Source organism: Pinus tabuliformis, chromosome 4_1 (genome assembly GCF_031772625.1).
Source record: "Pinus tabuliformis cultivar Carrire ecotype Pingquan chromosome 4_1, CPIR1, whole genome shotgun sequence".
Classification (NCBI taxonomy): domain Eukaryota; kingdom Viridiplantae; phylum Streptophyta; class Pinopsida; order Pinales; family Pinaceae; genus Pinus; species Pinus tabuliformis.
The window spans coordinates 102,019,855-102,039,061 of NC_142303.1; the positions used below are offsets into that span (position 1 = coordinate 102,019,855).

Sequence of the window (19,207 nt, forward strand, 5' to 3'; positions counted from 1 at the left end):
ATAATCTCTACTGGGTAAAGACTGTACGCTGTTCCGAAGAAGAAATTATAAATTACAACCAAATCGTTATTCGTGTATTGTAATTTGCCTCGAACAAAACATGCAAGAGTCATTTGGAGGACTGTGTTAATGATGGATTATTGATGGGCTATTTTCAGGAGTGGTTGATGTGCTCGGCCAAATTGCGTGAACAGAAACTGACGACGGAGGTTGTAATGCGGGGTGTTTACATTTCCTTCCATTTTGTTTAATTTCCTCTAGCTCGAACACAACTTCCTTCATGTCTGGTCGGATTTCCTTATCCGGGGCAAGGCATCTGAAAGCCAATTTGGCAACTGCAGTAACCGTTACTTGTATGTCAGGGTTTGAGTCAATATCCAGATTTGGATCTATCAGCTCATGCAAAGCTCCCTTTTGAATCTTCGCTATAGCCATTTCAGCTAAGACAACTTCCCCTTTACTCCGACTAATGTCAACAGCTAACTTGGCGGAGATGATTTCCATCAAAACAACGCCAAAACTGTAGACATCGGATTTGTCTGTGAGCTGATAGCAATGGTGGTATTCTGGGTCAACATAGCCCGGCGTGCCCTGTGGAGCAGTGGAAACATGGGTTACATCTAATGGCACAAATCTTGAAAGCCCAAAATCGGCTACCTTGACATGTAACTCCTCGTCTAGCAGAATGTTCGGAGATTTTATATCTCTGTGGAATATAGGTGGTTCAAGGCAGTGAAGAAATGCCAGGGCCTGGGCAGTTTCTATGCAAATTTTGAGACGAGTGTTCCAATCTAGGCCTTTGTCCTTCTTCCGTTCCCCGTGAAGATGATCTGCCAAAGTACCATTTGGAACATATTCATAAACAAGAAGTAGATCTCGGCTTTGTGGGGAACTACAACCATAGAGACGAACTAGGTTTGGATGATAGTGGATCGAAAGAATCTGCACCTCATTGAGGAATTGATGGAATCTTCTGCAATTATCCTGATACATTCTCTTCACTGCCACAGCACGACCATCCCATAGTTTGCCCAGATAGACTGAACCAAACCCCCCATCTCCTAGTTGATTCTTCTCGTCAAAATCATTCGTCGCCTGTTTCAATACTTCATAGGAGAAAATGGGCAGAGACCCGATCTTGCCTTTGATATCTGCTTCTATATCCTTGTCCTGACAGTCTCCATCGCCCATAACAACTAAAACCTCGCGAAAACAGAGCATTTTTCTTCTGTACACAGCTCTACCCACCAATAATCCTGCCACTAGGAACATAGACCCTCCAATGGAACCACCTGGAGTTATTAAAATTATCAGATAATAATCAAACCCACCAAACCCATGAACAGATCAGAGAAACTTCAGAAGATATTTACCTAATACAGCGCCCATGTTTATGCCTGTTTCAAAACATAAAAGAAATTACAAATGAACATTAGCTTATAAGGGCACATTCGATTTAATTTAATAATTCAGAGGCACTTATACATAAACACAAATGGAGTACCGTCGCTGCAGTTGTCTGTACGGGCTCCATCCTTGCAATAGCAGACAAAGGGCGCGGCTGGCTTTGGAAACGAACTGTTGTAACCACATATCCCTCCACTTGCTTTACATGATTTACAACTTATATCTGTCTTCGTATTATCAGATACCCATTTCACTATTCCCACATTAAACATCACTTGTTCCGTGGAACATCCAGGTATGGAATTTCCGTTTTCGTATAAAGCGTAATAAAGAGTAGCATTACATTCATTGAACGGGAAGTAGAATCCACGTGAAATAGGTGTACTGCAGTGGTACAAGATTACGGTCCAGTTAGCCGTACCCGAAATATTGAAGACCTCTCCTGCATATTTGTAGCCTTCTTTAAAGTTCATGTCAAGAAATTGACAATTCTCCTGCCGGACAATAACGATGTGGCCCTCATCGAAGCGAGCACTTAATATTGTGTAATTCAGGCCTTCAAGTGTAATAACTGGATTTGAGTTATGCACGCAGTCGATCTGAAAGTTTGGACCACCGCATCCTTTATTACCTATGCCAAAAGGGTACTTGAAATATATACCACCACACGTACTTCTGTTTTCGCAAACCTCATATTGCCTGTCCACAAAACATAGAGAGCAGGGGAGTAGGAAGCCACAGTAAGCAGTAACTATAAGGATGAGAAGGGGCCGAGGCATTGGTAACATCAAAAGTCCACTAGAAAAAGATGAGAGGAGGGGCATGCGCAGGCCTTTGCATTGGGAAGACATGAATTGGTATTGTTAGATGATAAAGCGAAGCTACGGGTGAAATGGTTGAGCTGGAATTGAACTATTTGGTCAACGAATTGTGGCGGTTTAAAGTCGGCTCGCTTGTGTCCTGAATCGCCATTAGAAAAATGTCTGGAAAGATTGGATCGGAGGGAATCAACATCATCCCACATAATTAATTTTCGTTTCGATCGTCACTACCTTATTAATAATCATGTGGACAAGGATGTGTAAAATTAAAAATTAATGTCAGATTCCTAGAGTTTTGGTATTTTTCTCCGGGGAGATTTGTCAGATTAGCTATCATTTGAACGATTCCAAGAATGGTTACTTTGATTAGTCAGAGGCTCCCAAATTAGACGGAGGCGGGCAAGGTATCGAGGCCATCGAGAGTCATGAGCGGCCGATATGGAGTTAACAGATATAATAGGAGTGGTTTATAATGCGATGTTTTGAAAGTTTTTTTGGTGGGTTTTTTTGTCAAAATTTGGCGGTAATTTATTGGAATCGCAAGTTTGATAGCTAATCAAAGCGTCTCAGGAGTTTGTTGAATTCAATATGCAATTAAAAAACCATTTTAACTACAACAAATCAAAATTTAACATCAATTTCTTCGACCGATTCTATCATCAGAATCTCCAAAAAATCACATTATAGACAACTCCCATATAATATATTTTAAGGTTAGGTTGGAGAATTGTCATCGAGAGAACTTTCCATGTTGCAGGGGTGACAAGAAAATGGCTATTTTATTTGGTCAGAACTTCAAAATTGTATTGAGGCAAAAGTCTCAGGAACATCGACATTATTTTATTTTGTTGGGGAACACAATTTCTAGGAGAAGAGACTTCAAAATTAGATTGAGCCAGCAAAATCTCAAGGCCATCGACAGGCATGACTGGCCGATATGGAGTTATTTTATATTTTTGTCGGCTCCAAAATTAGTTGTAGGGGAAGTTTCAAGGCCACCGGTCTGCATGACACGTCAAGCGGTGCTGGACTTTGGAAACCACTCCCTTATGTCGTTTGAACTGCTCAATAAAATATATTTAGCCACATTCGCTCTGTTTAATGAAGAGGATTAAATTGTTTAAATCAGACCATTAGATTTCATCAACACAACCTGCAACTAGAATCAATGGAAGTTTGTCTCCATGAATTCCGAGTAGTTGATTGATGTAGACAGCTCAGTCTGCTGCAACTCTATTTTCTCGGTCTTTCTTGAATACAAAGACACACTCTTTTCATAGAGGCATCTATGGTGAGGGTAAGTGGAGCAAAAGCATTAATCAAAAATATTTAAAAGGCAGGAGCATGGTTTGTTTTTTAGTACAGAAGAAAATTTCTGGGCATTAAAAGAGGATCAGTCATCTGACAAAGTTTCAGGAAGATTCAGGGTTTCTTCATGGAAAATTTAAGGTGGAGATTTTTCTCAAGCTCAAGCATCTATATCATTATTGACTCAACAGTGAATGGTTTGGAATCATTGTTCCCTCCCGGACTGATCTCCTTTTTCCACTCAAAGGGTATTTTTACGTGGAACAAGCTGATAAAATCTTGGTCCTCATCTTCTCCAGTATGGATGGACGGGGACGACTTATCATTGCCTCTTTCTCTGCGTCCCATTTGGTTGTCGGCTGTTCAAAATCTTACAGGCAAAGGAATCAAGCGATCGGGCTCAAGGGATGTGCTGGCGTGGTCTCTGCAGAATTCTACACAGCCTATTCGTGTCAAGGACTTATATGCAGCAATGTCATCAGGCCTTCCGCCGCTCTCCATTCCGATCTTTCCTCCCAAATTTTGGAAAGCGTCTTGTCCGCTCAAAATGATATTATTTTCATGGTTGGTCTTTTCTAACCGGAATCTCACATGGGAGGTCCTCTAAAAGAAGGGATGGCAGGGTCCGTGCAGATGTCCAATGTGTCAGTTTGCGGCTGAATCAAATGCTCACATGTTCTTTCAAAGTACTTCAACTTCTCAAATCTGGTATGAACTGTCTCTGTCTTATGGTTTTCCTCACCGGTTTTTCTCATCTATACAGGAAGGCTTCAAATGGTGTAGCGAACAGGGTCCATCTTGGCGATCTTTATTTATCCTTACATGCTGGTTTTTGTGGAAATGGAGGAATGCTCATATCTTTTAAGATTCCAGGGTGCCCCTTGCCTCTATCCTGGTTCACATATCGGCATATCTTGACCCTGCCGGATAAATCTCCGGCTTTATTTGGCCATCATCGGTTTCTCGGTTTTTTTGTGGATATTTTCTCTTTTGAAACTATCTCTATGCTTTTTAGATGGTGTTATATAATGCTTCTAAAGAAGGAATATCTGTAAGCTATCTGGACAGTCATATTTTTTGTGGAAGTATCTATATAATCTGCTGTTTCGACCTATCTAAATTTTGTTCCGGGGTGAGACGGTCTTATATGTATTCAGAAATTTATATTCTCTTAATATAATCCATGATGATTTTCTCTCTTAAAAAAAACACACTCTCTTTCCAACTGAGTAAATCAAATAACAGCAACGAAGACAATTTCTGGAAATACAGACACTCCATTAAAAACATGGTCATACACAAAATCTCTATCATCCCTGTTGGAATGAAACAATCACCATCCTACATTCTTCGTATTCAGGCCTCCAGTGCCCAAAGCAAAAAAACCCCAACTAAAAATAGTTAAACGTCATTTTATCAGTCCCTAACCCCAACTAAAAATAGTTAAACGTCATTTTATCAGTCCCTGCCTGGACTAGATTCCCGAATAAAATCGCATTGATTTTCGATTATTTTGTTTGCCTTTTACAATTTTAACGAGGAAAAAATTGAATTTTCTTAATTTTCTATAAATTCAAGAGTATTTAGGAAATCTTAATTCAAGAGTATTTAGGAAATCTTATTTCTATTTTTTAATTGGTTTAGTGAACTTTGATATCACATAATCTAGGGCTTTTTAATTCATTTTCAATCTAAAAAAATTATTTTTCTTAGTGGCTTGTTTTTGGTGAAGGCCTTAACATTGACCTGGATAAAGTGTTGCTTTTAGCAAGTTTTTTATCTAACCACGAGGGTAGTTTTTTTAAAGTGGCTTTTAAGTAGTGAGGGCTTTAACATTGACATTGATAAAGTGTTGCTTTTAGCAAGCCCTTTATCTAACCACGAGGGTTTTATTGATGAATGCTTTGGCACTAATGCTGCTATTGGTCTACCCAAGGTGCCAAAAGGGACAGAGATCCATAAAGTTGATACATTGAAGTGATGAAGAATAGAACTTCATAACTTTGATATATTGTGGTAAGTGCAGAGGAAACATAATGAAACCTTTCTAGATATTCCACCTATAAATAATTATTTCTGATTACATTATTTATGCTATGCTTAAACAACGTTCCAAGATTAATGGCAGCAAATGGCAAATTTGTGTTAATGCTACTTACGTGTAGGGAGATGCCTCTTCGCTTTCAGGGATTCGTTTGGTTAGGGTCTAGCCTTGTTATGCGGAAATGCAGAGTTATTAGAGTGCGGAGGTCTATGTTCTTTGTGTTACATAATTAATTAAGTTTGTGTTATGGTGAGTGATTATTAGAGTCCAAAAAAATTTGGAAATTAATTCATCTATTTTTTATATGTATTTATACTTACATTATATACATCATTCATATCCATTCTTATATAAACTTGAGTTGGTTTCCAAATTTTCAAATTTTCTTATTTTACAGTAGTATTAGAGCGAAAGTTAATCTGTTCTTTTGAATACATGAGCCACTAGTTTTGTGGCCAGCCAGATGGAGTTTGCATAGATCGCAAAGAGATGAGATGTTATCCTGATTTTTCTATCTTAAGAAAGTCTATTCGTTGAAGGAAGAGAGTCGACAATAACATGAAGCAGATGTTAAAACACAAGCATTGGAGTATTGGCAAGGTGAATTGGAAATTTAGTACGGCTCCAAGGCTGAGTGAGTTTGACCTTGTATTCTAACCGGTACCAGCAGACTCTAAATTTGTTGGTTTTGAATGTTTCTTTTGTTAATATTATGGGAAAACCCTTAACCGGGAGAAAATACTCAATAGCACTGATATGAATCTGGAGCTACGTAAATTACTTTGAAGAATCTATACTCAACCCCATGACAAATGATCATCGAGAAAAGTACAGTCATGTACACGCTGGCAGAAATGTTTACTAGTGTTATAAAGTTGTCTTTTCTGGGTTGTCTATAGTTAATTAATGGTGTATAGTTAATTAATGGTGCATGGTCCGGGAGATAATTTTTTTAAAGATATTTGAGCATTTCTCGCTGTCTGTGGTGAAGTAAATAGATCATATTTGATCATCCAGAGGATATCACTTAGCGTATCTGAGTATTTCTATTGACAAGTCGTTGATAGAATTAAGAGGTACTTTAATTATGTTTAAATTTGTCTCTCAATGATGTGAAATTACTATTCCGACCTCTTTATGAAATAAGAGCATTTTCCACTTAGTGGATTGTGTGTGGCGAAGCCATATCTAGATGGCGTAGTGTTTGGATTTTTTTTATGATTTGTTGGGGAATGTGAGGTCCCGACTTCGAGAATGGGATTCGATACCAAGATTAGAATAACTTTAGAATAACTTTGTGCAATTTTGTGTTCAAAGGATTTAAACAAATGGTTAAATTAAACCTAAAGTCAAGAATGTTCACATTTGAAAAGTGTGGAAGTCGCAGGGCTTGTCTACCAAATTCGAGGCAGAGGGTTTTGGTAAAAGATTTAGAGCCTGTCAGGAGCTTATATCTCTGAAGGACCAACATGGAGCTTATGACCTTGAAAAGATGGATTGGTAAAGGTTGTGTTTGTCATCAACCTCGGCAATATTCTTCAAGTATGGAGCCACAACAGATTTAGAAGTGCCATGTTCGATTGATTGTGGTGTATATGTAACAACATATGTTTACGTTTTTTTTTTTTTTTTTCTCTGGGTGAGTTGGGTTGTATTCATTCGACGAAACTGTCAATGGGCAAATCATTCCATACATATATTTTCTTCCACATTTCTCTTCTACTTGTGTTATAAAATTGTGATTTCATCAAATTAAACTTAAACTATGAAATTCAAGCGTCAGATGGGAATTTGACCAATTAATTGCAGTTTGTAAAGTCGAAATCATATATACATATTCTTTTGACCCATCAAACTTGCTTTCAGGAATTGGGCGGTCGAGGCTATGCATACGGCTAAGACATGGGGATTAATATATGCAACATAACGAATATGAGGACACTCCCGGGGGAAATTGATAGAGTTGTGATCGTTTGCTATGGGGAAAATATTTGTCAAGTGATAGAGTTGTGATGGTGTGCTACAGGGGAAAATATTTGTCAAATGAGCCTGAGTCAAAGATCCAATGAACCTAACCTGAGCCACAACTTGTACCAGTTAGATCCATAGTCGTAGTGAGAGAGACTTCAGTTTTTGTTGAATGAGTTGTTCGTGAACGAGCACTCACAGATTCGGAATTGTTCGAAGAACTACATTGATGGTTCCAGAGTTGACATTTTTTATTGATTTAAGAATTGGTATGAAGGTTCCAGACATGGATATCATTTGTGGTTTTCTCTTAAAAAACAGATTTTGAATTGTTCGAAGAACTACATTGATGGTTCCAGAGTTGACATTTTTTATTGATCTAAGAACTGGTATGAAGGTTCCAGACATGGGTATCGTTTGTGGTTTTCTCTTAAAAAACACCGTCCTTGCTCTGTGGTCATCCTTAAAAACCATTTTTGAGGGACATTCAACTCTTGGCTGAGATGAATTTATGCATTTTTAGCTCTCATTCTTGGACTTTGATACATCCCTTCGGATTAAGGGGGGAATGTTAAACACTTAATCCTCGAGTTATGTTTTGGGTTAGTGTGTGTTATGGTGATTAGTTGTTAGAGTCCAAAAAAACTCGGAAATGTTGGAAGTAATGCTTCCATGTCATGTGTAGTTGTCATTAGGAGTTAAGATGAGTCAGTCTAGAAGTTCTTGTTTCCAATGTGTGTGTTGTAATGATGATCTAGATGTGCCGAATTCGATAATTTGTGTCTTATATATTTGTACATGTGATGATCAATAAAAGTATCAAGTGAGATTTGTGTTGTGTGTAATCACTTTGTGCTCTCTCTTCTATTTTCTAATATGGTATCTAATTTCTAGTATGGTGCTATAGGATAAAATGCACTATGTATGGAGAATGGAGATACCCTCAAAGGTCTTCCCGAGACCTTTGGCAGACTGTAAGATTATCTGCAGCTGTCAAAAAGTTACATGCATGTCCATAAACAATAACTAACTATCAAATCAAAATAGATTGATTACCTCAAGCCTCCGTGTAGATTTGTTGGAGAGCGCAATGCAGCTAGGTCGAAGTCCTCTGAGCCGACTCCAGATCAAGTGCTGCACATAGAAGATACAAGCATAATTATATAATACAACCTTGATAACTAATACATGAATATATAAAAGACATCTAGTTACACATAACTAAGCTACTCATTTTAAAAGGTATTGGACAAACAACTAAATGAATGATAGTACCAACATCACAGAGTAGATAATACAACTGCAGTTCTATATTAATTTCGGAAGAGTGATTACAACCATCTATTGCATCAGCCTTCCCTTACCCCTCTAGCTTCTCTCTCTCTCTCTCTCCCTTCTTACCAACTTCTTATGCTTAGATTTGAGACTATGCTCGACAATCAAGTAAGCGATCCTTTCAAATGATCTAACCTCCATCACCATAACCCTAGCTTTGCTTATGTAGCAATTGAGTTAGGGTTTCCAAGTTCCTCCATGAGTCTCTTAAGGTAAAAGCAATGATGTTGCCATGCTTTTCAGCTCTTTCGCATTTGCCTCCTTCATTAGGATTTAGAAATCCCACAAATAGGTCAAACTTGAGATGTTTCCTTGCTTTTCTGAGTGGATTTAGGAGGGAACATAGAGATATTTATGAGTCAAATCACTCCTTTGACCTCTAGATGCTCATTAGGATCCACTAATGTTGTTCCCGAACTAACAACTAGAGTTATTAAGGTCACTAATGGTCCTTTAGGCTTACAGAGAAGCTTTATAAAGCATGTTTTCAATGTTAGCCAGCGTTAGTGTGGAAACAAGGCTTGTGATCTTCGTCTTTGCTTCAGCTATCATGTCTTTCCCCTCTTAGCTGATTAGGGGGTCATTTTGTTGTATAACAGCTGCCCCCTAAAGTATGAGATCAGAGGCTGCGGCGATAACCGAAATACTTTACTTAACTGTAATTTTCCTTCTTCGACAAAAAGAGAGAGAGGATCAGAGCTTCGGGCGATACAGGAAACTTGATACAACACATATGTATAAAACGACTAAAATCATGTCCTGAGTCGGGCATTCCCATACTCAGTAGCTATGTCAGAGAGATTTTCTCATAAAAGAGATATGACAATGTTGGCCGCTAATAAGCACAATGTGGATCTGGTGCATAATAGGATCATTCTGATGAGCTGTCTCCCAAAAACAATATACGCAACTTGGGAGAGGAAGCAAGGTTAAGTGATGCAAGCCTCTGCCCAAGGCCTTGATTTACACTTCACCAAACAACATAGATTGATACATGTGAATATATGCGTTGATGTCGAACATGCACGAAATCGTCTGATTACCAGCCAATAATGGAGATCGTTAACAAACGCGAGGAAGGCCACCAATAATGGTGATGGTCTCCAAGATGCACAGTAAAATCTAGTGAGGGTGAAAAATGTTCTTGTTGTCAAACACTCGTAGAATCGCTGAACCAGGAACCAATAATGAGAACCCCTGATCAAACACAAGGTGACCTACCACTAATGTCTGTAAGTACCAAGGCACTAAATGTGTTTCTGGGTTGTCTTCCTAGATATAGTGTTGAAGTCGATAGGAAGATACATGTTGAAAGGTAGGCAATAATGTGTTCTACATCAATCAACACGAAACGGGACAAGAATGATTTTTTTGTAGGAATCTTTGAGCATTGGGTCTAAACAACAGAGGGCATGATAAAAGGATATGCTTGATGGGTTGATGGAGGAAACAAACGGTTAACCCTTGAACAATAGAAAGCACGACAAAGTTTTGAACCATGCAGCACTAGACTCATGAACACCAAAGAGTGTTAGGATTCAGAGATGCAAGAACATCGGGGTATTTAGGCTAAACTCATAGGATTGTAGGATTCATATTGAGAGGCCATGACAAGGAAGCTTTATCTGAGGGGTTTCCATGTTCAAGGGAACAACTGCTACCAAACCACACTTTCTAATAATGAATGCACTTGTATTGTCTACTTTCCCCATCTGATTAGTTAAGTGAGTCCAGATGAGTAAACTCATCAATATTTTCATATTTTAAGACTCTGAAAAGGATCGCCAAAAGAGAGACTATGCCCTATCTAATTAGTTGAATGAGTCCAGATAGCAAAACTCGTTGATCTTTTCATGTTTTGAGAGTCTGAAAAGGATCGTAAAAAGATCGACTCTATATCTCATCTGTTTAATTTAATGAGCCCATAAGAGACAACTCGGTGGTTTTTTCATATTTAGAGAGTCTAAAAAGATCGTAAAGAACGACTCCAGTGTGGTCCCTTTGTCATAGTTGTTAACTGGGTGCGACAAAAGGTTAATAGTATACTCGGATAGGTTATTTTCTGTGAGTTAATCTATTGAATCAGGATAAAGAGAAACCTATGTTCAATAGATGTTGACCTCATTTTGTTACGAGTACGAGGAGACAGACTAAACTCGTTTTTTGTCGTGAATTTTTAATGAGTCGCCGATGATAAACTCAATACCTTCATCAAATTTTAACGAGTTAAATGAAGAAAACTCAAGGTATCTTTTTCAGTTTATTAAACGAGGAAAAAGAGGTAAAAGAACTTCTCATTCCTTCTTTGTAGATTTAAAGACCTCGAAGAAGGGGAAAAACTCGAGGTTTTTTTCGATTTTGAGAGCGAGAAATGGTCTCAAAAAAGCAAGTGCTCTAGTTGTTGTCATAGATGTTTAACAAGCCCGGTGACAAAAACTTGGGACTATCGTCGTATGTGTTTAACGAGCCCAACGATGACAAACTCGGGGATTTTTCAGTTTTTGAGAGTGAGAAAAATATCCCATAAAAGAAAAGTGCTCATATCTTCTTTGTAGTAGTTTAATGAGCCCAAAGAAGGAGACTCGAGGTTTTTCGGATTAACGAGCAAGAAAAATACCATAAAAAGAACGCTCACCCTTCTTCGTGGTAGTTTAATGAGCCCGAAGAAGGAGACTCGAGGTTTTTTCGGATTAAAAAGAAAGAAAAATACCATAAAAAGAATGCTCAATCTTCTTCATGGTAATTTAACGAGTCCGAAGAAGGAGACTCTAGGATTTTTCATATTAACGAGCAAGAAAAATACCATAAAAAGAATGCTCGATCTTTCTTGATCTCATGCTTGACAATAGAAGGGTCTATGCCATGCATTTCCTCATAAGACCAAGGAAAAACATTGTAGAATTCCTTAAACTGGGAGGTGAAGCTCGCAATTTCCTTAGGATTGCGCCTGGCGCCAATCTGTATGTTTTCCATGATGCCTGTCTTGACTAAAATATTGACGAGCAATGTCTTTGAAAGATTGCCCATGTTTTCCTCCGAGTCCAAATTTTGGATAGTTGTATATGGTGAAGAAACAATTTTAGGTGTGTCAGATGACAGGATTTGAAGAGGCATCATGTCCGAATCAGATATTGAAACACAATGGTGCGAGTCCTCCCAAGGTCACTCTTCTAAACTCGTGATCTCTTTGATAGCTTCATCCATAGGTAGGACTCGATTGAGGAGATCAAAAGAAGGAGTTTTTATGGGAGAGGCAACGGTATTGTTGGTCGTAACCAAAGTGATCGGAGACTCTGATGCGGATTGAATGGCCTGATAGGCCAATTCATCTGGTGACAGCGACATTTGTTCTTCGTAAGTGTCAATGCTTAAAGGGGCTGGTAGGATCCAAGGATCGATCTGTTCATGAGGAGTGGATGAAAGCATATTGATCATCTGTGAAACCTTGGGCGGCAGAATAGGGAAACAACCCATCAGGGAAGAGCCCTTCAATAGACCAGTACCAATATTGATGTAAGAGTCAGGTACACCACTCACTAAGGGTACATAGCTGCTAGGTAACGAAGATTAATCTGGGGTGCAAAATGATAGCTGGTCCACTGTGACTATCTTTCCATCTAAGGGAAATAGGATGATATGGAAGACCAAAGACACAATGGCATTCATGGCATAAGTCCAATTGTAGCCCAAAAGCAGATTATAGTTGAGTTTATGATCCACAAATTCAATATCCACCGTTACCGTTTTCCCACTAAAAGTGATGGGGTAGCTGGTAAGGTAACTTTTTGGGATGAAAGTGTGGTCGTCGAAAGCTTTAAGGGAATTCGACGGCGAGGATAGGGTTGGAGAACCCAAAGTAAGCCAACATGAAGTGGACATGATGCAGGTAGAAGCACCTTCATCGATGACAGCTCTATGTATACCTTTACCTTTCGAAAATATTTGCACCTGAAATACAAGCTAGTGGGAAAGGGGAGGTTTACACTTTCCATGTCAAAAATTGCAAGCATGGAATCCTGTGGGTCGATACCACCAATAGCTGAAAACCAAGCTTTCCTTTGTGCTGGACATGTTTGTAATACTTCGAGCCTTGACATAGCCGATGGCACTTGCACCAAGTCTTCCACAATGCTGTAGTTTTGGGTGGCACGTGCAGATGTATTGTGCGTTGTGTGTCGAAGTGCCCCTTTAGGGAGGCGAATCACAAGGTCAGCAACCGGCCTTTCGATATGCAAATCGTTGGGCGGCAGTGGGTTTTGACTTAAGGAAGGTTCCTCTGCATGAGCAAAAGGAGCTCCAAAGGATTTGGCTCTTGTTTGTAGATCTACCGTTTCAAAGCTGCAAATGGTAGATGGTCCTTCACCAGCTGAAGGATGTTGCGAACCACCATTACCCCCTTGTGGGGGTTGGGGTTGGTTTGCAATGAGGGGTTGCTACTGCTAAGCGGGGAAAGGATTATTTAGGACCGCAGGGGTCCTACTGGTGTCCTTTTTAGTGATGAAATTTGTGCAGTCCTAAAGATGTGGACACAAATATGTCATGTGGTCTTGCGCACAGATTTTGCAAGGGAATCGGGTAGGTTTTTCCTTTCCATCGTCGAAAGGCGTAGCAGCCTTCTGCTTTGGGTTGTACTACTTTGTGGACCGCTCCATATAAGGAGCGGTCTTTTTCTTTTTCTTCTTGTTCTTGTTCTTACCACTGGGTTTTTGTGTAGGATGCATAGAGTTTATCACAGTGGTAGGAAGAGAAGTCGATTTGGTAGAGGGATCCACTGACATTTAGGCAATGTGACCGCTAAGTTGTTTTACAGCAGTCCCGGAGGTTGCGCCGATAATCCCATCGGTGTGCGCTCTAGGGTGTTGAGTAGTAGAATCATTGCAGTTGCGAGGGGCATTAGGGATTACATTGTAAAGAGTGCCAAACTATGAATATATTAGATCTAAGTGTTGGGCACGATGTATGGATTGGCCTTCTGTGACCGCACCACCTAAGGCAACATCCTTAGCAATTTGGGGGAGTAGGGACTTGCAGAACCAGTCCGCTAAGAGATAGTCTGGGAGGGGAGCTTTAACTAACCTCCACCTATGTCTCCATTCATGTATATGATCAGAGATGTGGGTGGTGGTATCCTGATGTAATGAAGTGAGGAGTTTTGTCCCAATCTCATAGCGGATGGGTAGCTGGAAATGCTTTAAGAATTCCATCGCTAGAGCATCAAATTTATTTACAGATGCGTGTGGTAACTCGATGTACCACTTGGCTGCGTTGCCAGTAAGGGTGCGGGGAAAAAGACATAACCGTATACTATCATCCACCATGGAGTTAGAAACACACCAAAGATGATAGGTGGTGATATGGGTACCCGGATCCTCCCCTTGCTTCCCTTTGAACTTGGGGATGTATGTCAGTATTTTATGTGGGATTGGCGTCCAGAGTAAGTTATGATAGATGGGGTCATTTGTAAGTTTGTACAAGTCGGGGATATCCAACGTTTCTGAAAAAGGGAGAGTGTGGGATGCCCCCAACTCAGACCAAGGCGATGACATATCACTTGAGGATCCTTGCCATCTTCCCATCATTTGATCCCAATATTATACATAGGTTGCATGGTATAGTAGTTGCCTTGGAGTGTAATGTGGATTTCCATGGGGATTATGATGCTGGGGTATAGCATTGCCCCCGGGATAAGCAATTCCCCCTTGACTCAGTAGAGGTTATGAGTAGGGTGCCACCTGGATTAGTTGGGACCTCCTTGAGGATTCTCGCCTGCCACAGAACTAACCATATGTCCTTGACTGACATAAGGATTGCTCATGTCAATCAGTGACTCACCATGCATGCCTGAAAATGGTGGGGGAATTGTTACATTCCCAATCGATATATGCATATTGGGAGTGGCCATAGATACTTGAATCTAGGGTTAGAACTATACAATGGATGCCAACCATATTGTTGGTTGAAGGGACCTGCACTAACTGTGCTATATTGAGCGTTATAAGGAGCGCTATATGTAGCACTTGGCGAAGGTATAGAGTTTGACACTAAAGTGGTGGGAGTCATGTGAGGGTTTGTACCTGGGACAAATGGGATAGCAAGATTTGCCATCAATGGTGTTGTAGTGACTGTTGACTGGGGAAGTGGTGGAGGACCAAAAATGTCCAAAAAGTTCCACGACCCGTTAGTCGTCTGCTAGCACCTAAATCTGCCTTAGGATGAAGGAAGGAAAAAATTAGGGTAACCACAAACCACGCTCAGTCTGGTAGCTAGCCCTACCAGAACAGGAGAGGGCTCTCTCCGAGTCATGCTCAGTGAATAGGTAAGCAAAAAACGGTCTGAGATGACTTACAATGAAATATTGATCTTAGGCTAGTAAGTGAAAATGGGTACAAGAAACAAATTTTATGAATGACCGAGCTTCTAGGATGGTATGGGGTCAACTCTCAACAAAAAGCAAAGAATTTAATACAAAGGCACAGATTATTCCGTGAGGCAATGCAGGTGGAAAATGTAGCAATTTAGTTTGAGGTAACGCGGAATGAATAGATTGCTAAAGAAATTGAAAAGGGCATAGTTACATGAATCCTTTTCAACAGAAGAAAAACACTGAACATGAAATTTTCCCACATGTAGAGCAATAAAATTGAATTCTACCTAATCTCACTCAGAAAATTTCACTGGAAATGAACATGAATTGAATTATGAAACATAACGAAATACATATGAAAACATAAGAGACACATTTACTACACTCACAACCACAAGAATCTCATGAAATAGAGCCACTGCCTTTCATTAATTCTCTGTCAAAAATACACAGTGAAGAAACAGAGTTTCTTTCCCACAGTCTCCCAGAAGTTACAAACCAACCAAACCTTTGCAAATAGCTTGCATAAAATATATAGAATGTGTAAGAAAGAGATAGAACGCCCAATGGTTTGGGAATTACTCGAATCATTACAAAATGGAGATGAAGAGCCAACCATCAGCGACAGGTGCAGCGCTACAAACATGACATTTGGCTTGGGGTGACCGTTTTCATTCCTTCGCCACTTGGATAGAAGTCAATTTGGAGAAAAAATACTTTAAATTCCACCTTTTCTACCAAAAAACTGAAGTGTATATGAGCGGGCTCACTTGGAGAAGTCGTGAACGAAATTCGCGAAATGGAAGCAAATTTGGCAATTTTTCCTCTGTGCGCCGCGCTACTTTGGGGCATGTTTTGGGGCACTTGTAGGTGTCCAAAATGTGCCCAAGTGGGCTTGTTGGAAAGAATATCATGTCTACTTTCTAACCCCACTGGAATTTTTGAATTTGGTGCTCATTTGCCCCTCCAAATATCCATTCTCCCAAGACTGCTTCCTGTGTGTCAAAAAAGGGGCAGAGAGGCCATTTTTGGGTGTTTTTTGACCTTTTGGAGACTCATATCTCACCAAAATTTCTTGTTCGGGCACCAATAGTCGTGATTTTCCATGCTAAATCCAAAAATGCAAACCATTCCTCATTTGGAGCTTAGAATTTTAGCGTCGTGCCACTGGAGAAAAACCCTGTTTTTTGCCCAAAAATTTGTGAAGTGACCAAAAATTCCCCAAATTTCTTGAAATTTGGGCTGGAGGTTCCCTATAGGGTGTTATGATGGACCAAGGAAGCCTCAGCCAAGATTCAAAGCCGTCCTTGCTCTTTTGCCTCTTTTGCTTTTCTTGGTGCTTTCCTCAATTCGCCTTCAAGCTCCTTATCTGGGCCCTTGCACTCATGTTTTGTGTCCTGTAACGATAAGCCATGTGTCTCAGTAAGGCAAGGTCCTGATCGGCCTTATCCAGAAGCCTCTCCAAGTGCATGTTCACGCTCTTGAGATGGGCCTCCTGATCCTCACTGATCTCTTGCTCCAATGATGTGAGCTTAACTCTTCTCCTTTGAGCAGCTTGGCGATGCTCACGAATGTTTTGTAGCTCCATAATCGCCTGCTGATCCTCAAGCTGCTTGTTTCTTTGTTTCAGGTACTTCATGTTCCACTTGGCCCTCTCCAAGTCAAGGGATAAGGACTCAATCACTGATTGCTGCTCCTGGATGATCTTTGTAAGCTCTGCATTTGTTGGTTCTACATCTGTCTCATCATCATGGAGGAGAACGAATTTGGTCTCTCATTCACCTGATGGCCCTTCCTCTTGCACTGGCTCCTTACCTCTGCCCTGCTCATGTGATGCCGATGTCGGAAGCGAGGCCCCTTCCACCCCGGGTGGAGATAACACTCGCTTTGCTGCTACAAATAAGGGTCTACTGCCTCTCTGATAGGTGATGTATACTGGTATAGTAGCAGTCTCATGTCGCTCATACTGATGAGATGGGCCACCTATCTCATGCTCTGCCTCTGATACTACATGTGGAGTGCTGAAGAAGTCACGGGAGATGAAGTCCTCCCAAGCAATACCCTACAATCCCAACTGATGGTCCACCAAAATCTGGATAAGAGAAAACTGTTAAACACTATTGAGCTGTTGTCGAGGGGTCTTGTGCTGCATGAAAATTTTCATCCTCTCTATGTTCCCGCAAATGAAAAATGGGAGGTTCATCATCTGCATCCTGGTAAAGTGCATGAGCAACCTAATGTGATAGGAATAAAGGCGAGAAAACCTCCCCTCACAACTAAAGTACTTCATGATCAATTTCATGAGCGGAGCATACTCATCTCTCAAAAATCTGAATGGAAAAACTCTCATGAGCTGGCTCAAACAGCTGGCCTTAATGTAGGGCTCATAAATGATGCCTCTCCACCTTCTTCTTCTTATGCCGTTGTTCTCCAATGTTTGGTATGCCTGTTGCCACTGATGTGGTTTCAGGTGTCAATGTGAAAGTGACCCCAGCCAAGATAGACTGTCCTCCGTGTAGGTGAAGTGCAAAAATATGGGCCAACTCATGATGAACTCTGACATTTGCCACCCTCTGACAAAATTCAAAACATGCTAAGTGCTGGAAACATGACATAGCAAGAGGGCATGCCTGCAACTCGATGAGGGTGTTTGGCTCATCTCTAACATGTTTGCCACTCCGGTGATGTCTCCTGGGGGGCTGTTCTCCTGAAGCTGTATCATTGTGGGTCTCTTCCTCATATTCTGATGAAACCTCAGATGCCATGACTGCTGTTTGTAAACTGAATTTAGGCTGCCATTTGATTATAGTGAAGCTGGAGTTTGCTTTGAAAATCTGCCACCAAGGGGACAATTAAAAAAAAGGGAGTATTAGGATGGGGGATAATATAATGGGAATAGGGGTTTATAGGAAAATTTTATTTAGGGATATACAAGGGGTTTTGGGGTATTTTGATAGGGTAGTGTTTGTGTTGTTGGCAAGGTAGGGTTTGGGTTTTTTGAGCAATAGGAGGAGGGGGAAAGGGAGTATGATTTTAGTAGTGTTAGGGTAGTGATTATAGGGAAAATGGCATAGGGGAATGGGTAATAGGGGTAGGGTAGGAAAAACACCTTGGCAGCAATATCACTGTAGCAGAAACCCTAGCATCATGGTTTTCTTGATGTCTTCTTGTGTTTGTTTTATAAAACAATTTGCATTTGATTATAATCATAAAACCATCGTATCTCTTTCAAATTTTATGCACAAGTGGATGTAGGTTGCCTACCTTGCAATTGGATGAGCTCCACAAAAAATTTTGAGTGAAATTGGTAAGTTTTGGGCGCTTTGCCCCTGTGCGCCGCGCGCAAAGCCCAGTGCGCCACGTGCTCTGAGTGCACCGCACCAGTGGTGATTTTAAATGATGGGCAGGCTTTGTGTGCATTGCGCCCAGTGAGTGCGTCACGCCCCTATCTGTGTATGCCGCATGCCTTCAAACTACCTCCAACTCCCTCAAACACTCACGATGCACACTCACACCCTTTGCAATGTTTCTCCAAGGCTTGGATTAGCACAACGACCTTTGATTTTGATGAACACTTGTATATATAGCCTTGGTAGTGATGTTCTAAATTTACTTTTTTTAAAACCCACTTTTCTAATGTCCTGTTCAACACTTTTTCACTGATTTTAATATAACCCTGATTTTCACTTTTCCTCTGAAATTTTGCCTCAAACGATGAAATTTTCAACACTTTTTGCAGGGATTGCATGACAGAGCATCTGGTCATGGGAACCATGACTGCATGTGAAGAAATCAACTGTCGACTCTTTTTGAAAATTTTGTCATGAATGACACTATTTGACTTTTCTTCAAAACAGGGTTTTGAAGAATAGTCGAAGTCTATCAATATAATGATGAAACTCTGCAGATCATTACTTTGCAAGAACATCACTCTGGCCTGCATGGCTTTACTGGACACAT

General features: G+C 40.4%; 1 pseudogene; it reads right to left on the reverse strand.

Moving 5' to 3' along the window:
- Window positions 1-126: 126 nt before the first annotated feature.
- On the reverse strand, window positions 127-1,274 carry LOC149174424 (LEAF RUST 10 DISEASE-RESISTANCE LOCUS RECEPTOR-LIKE PROTEIN KINASE-like 1.1 pseudogene; annotated as a pseudogene).
- Window positions 1,275-19,207: the final 17,933 nt, after the last annotated feature.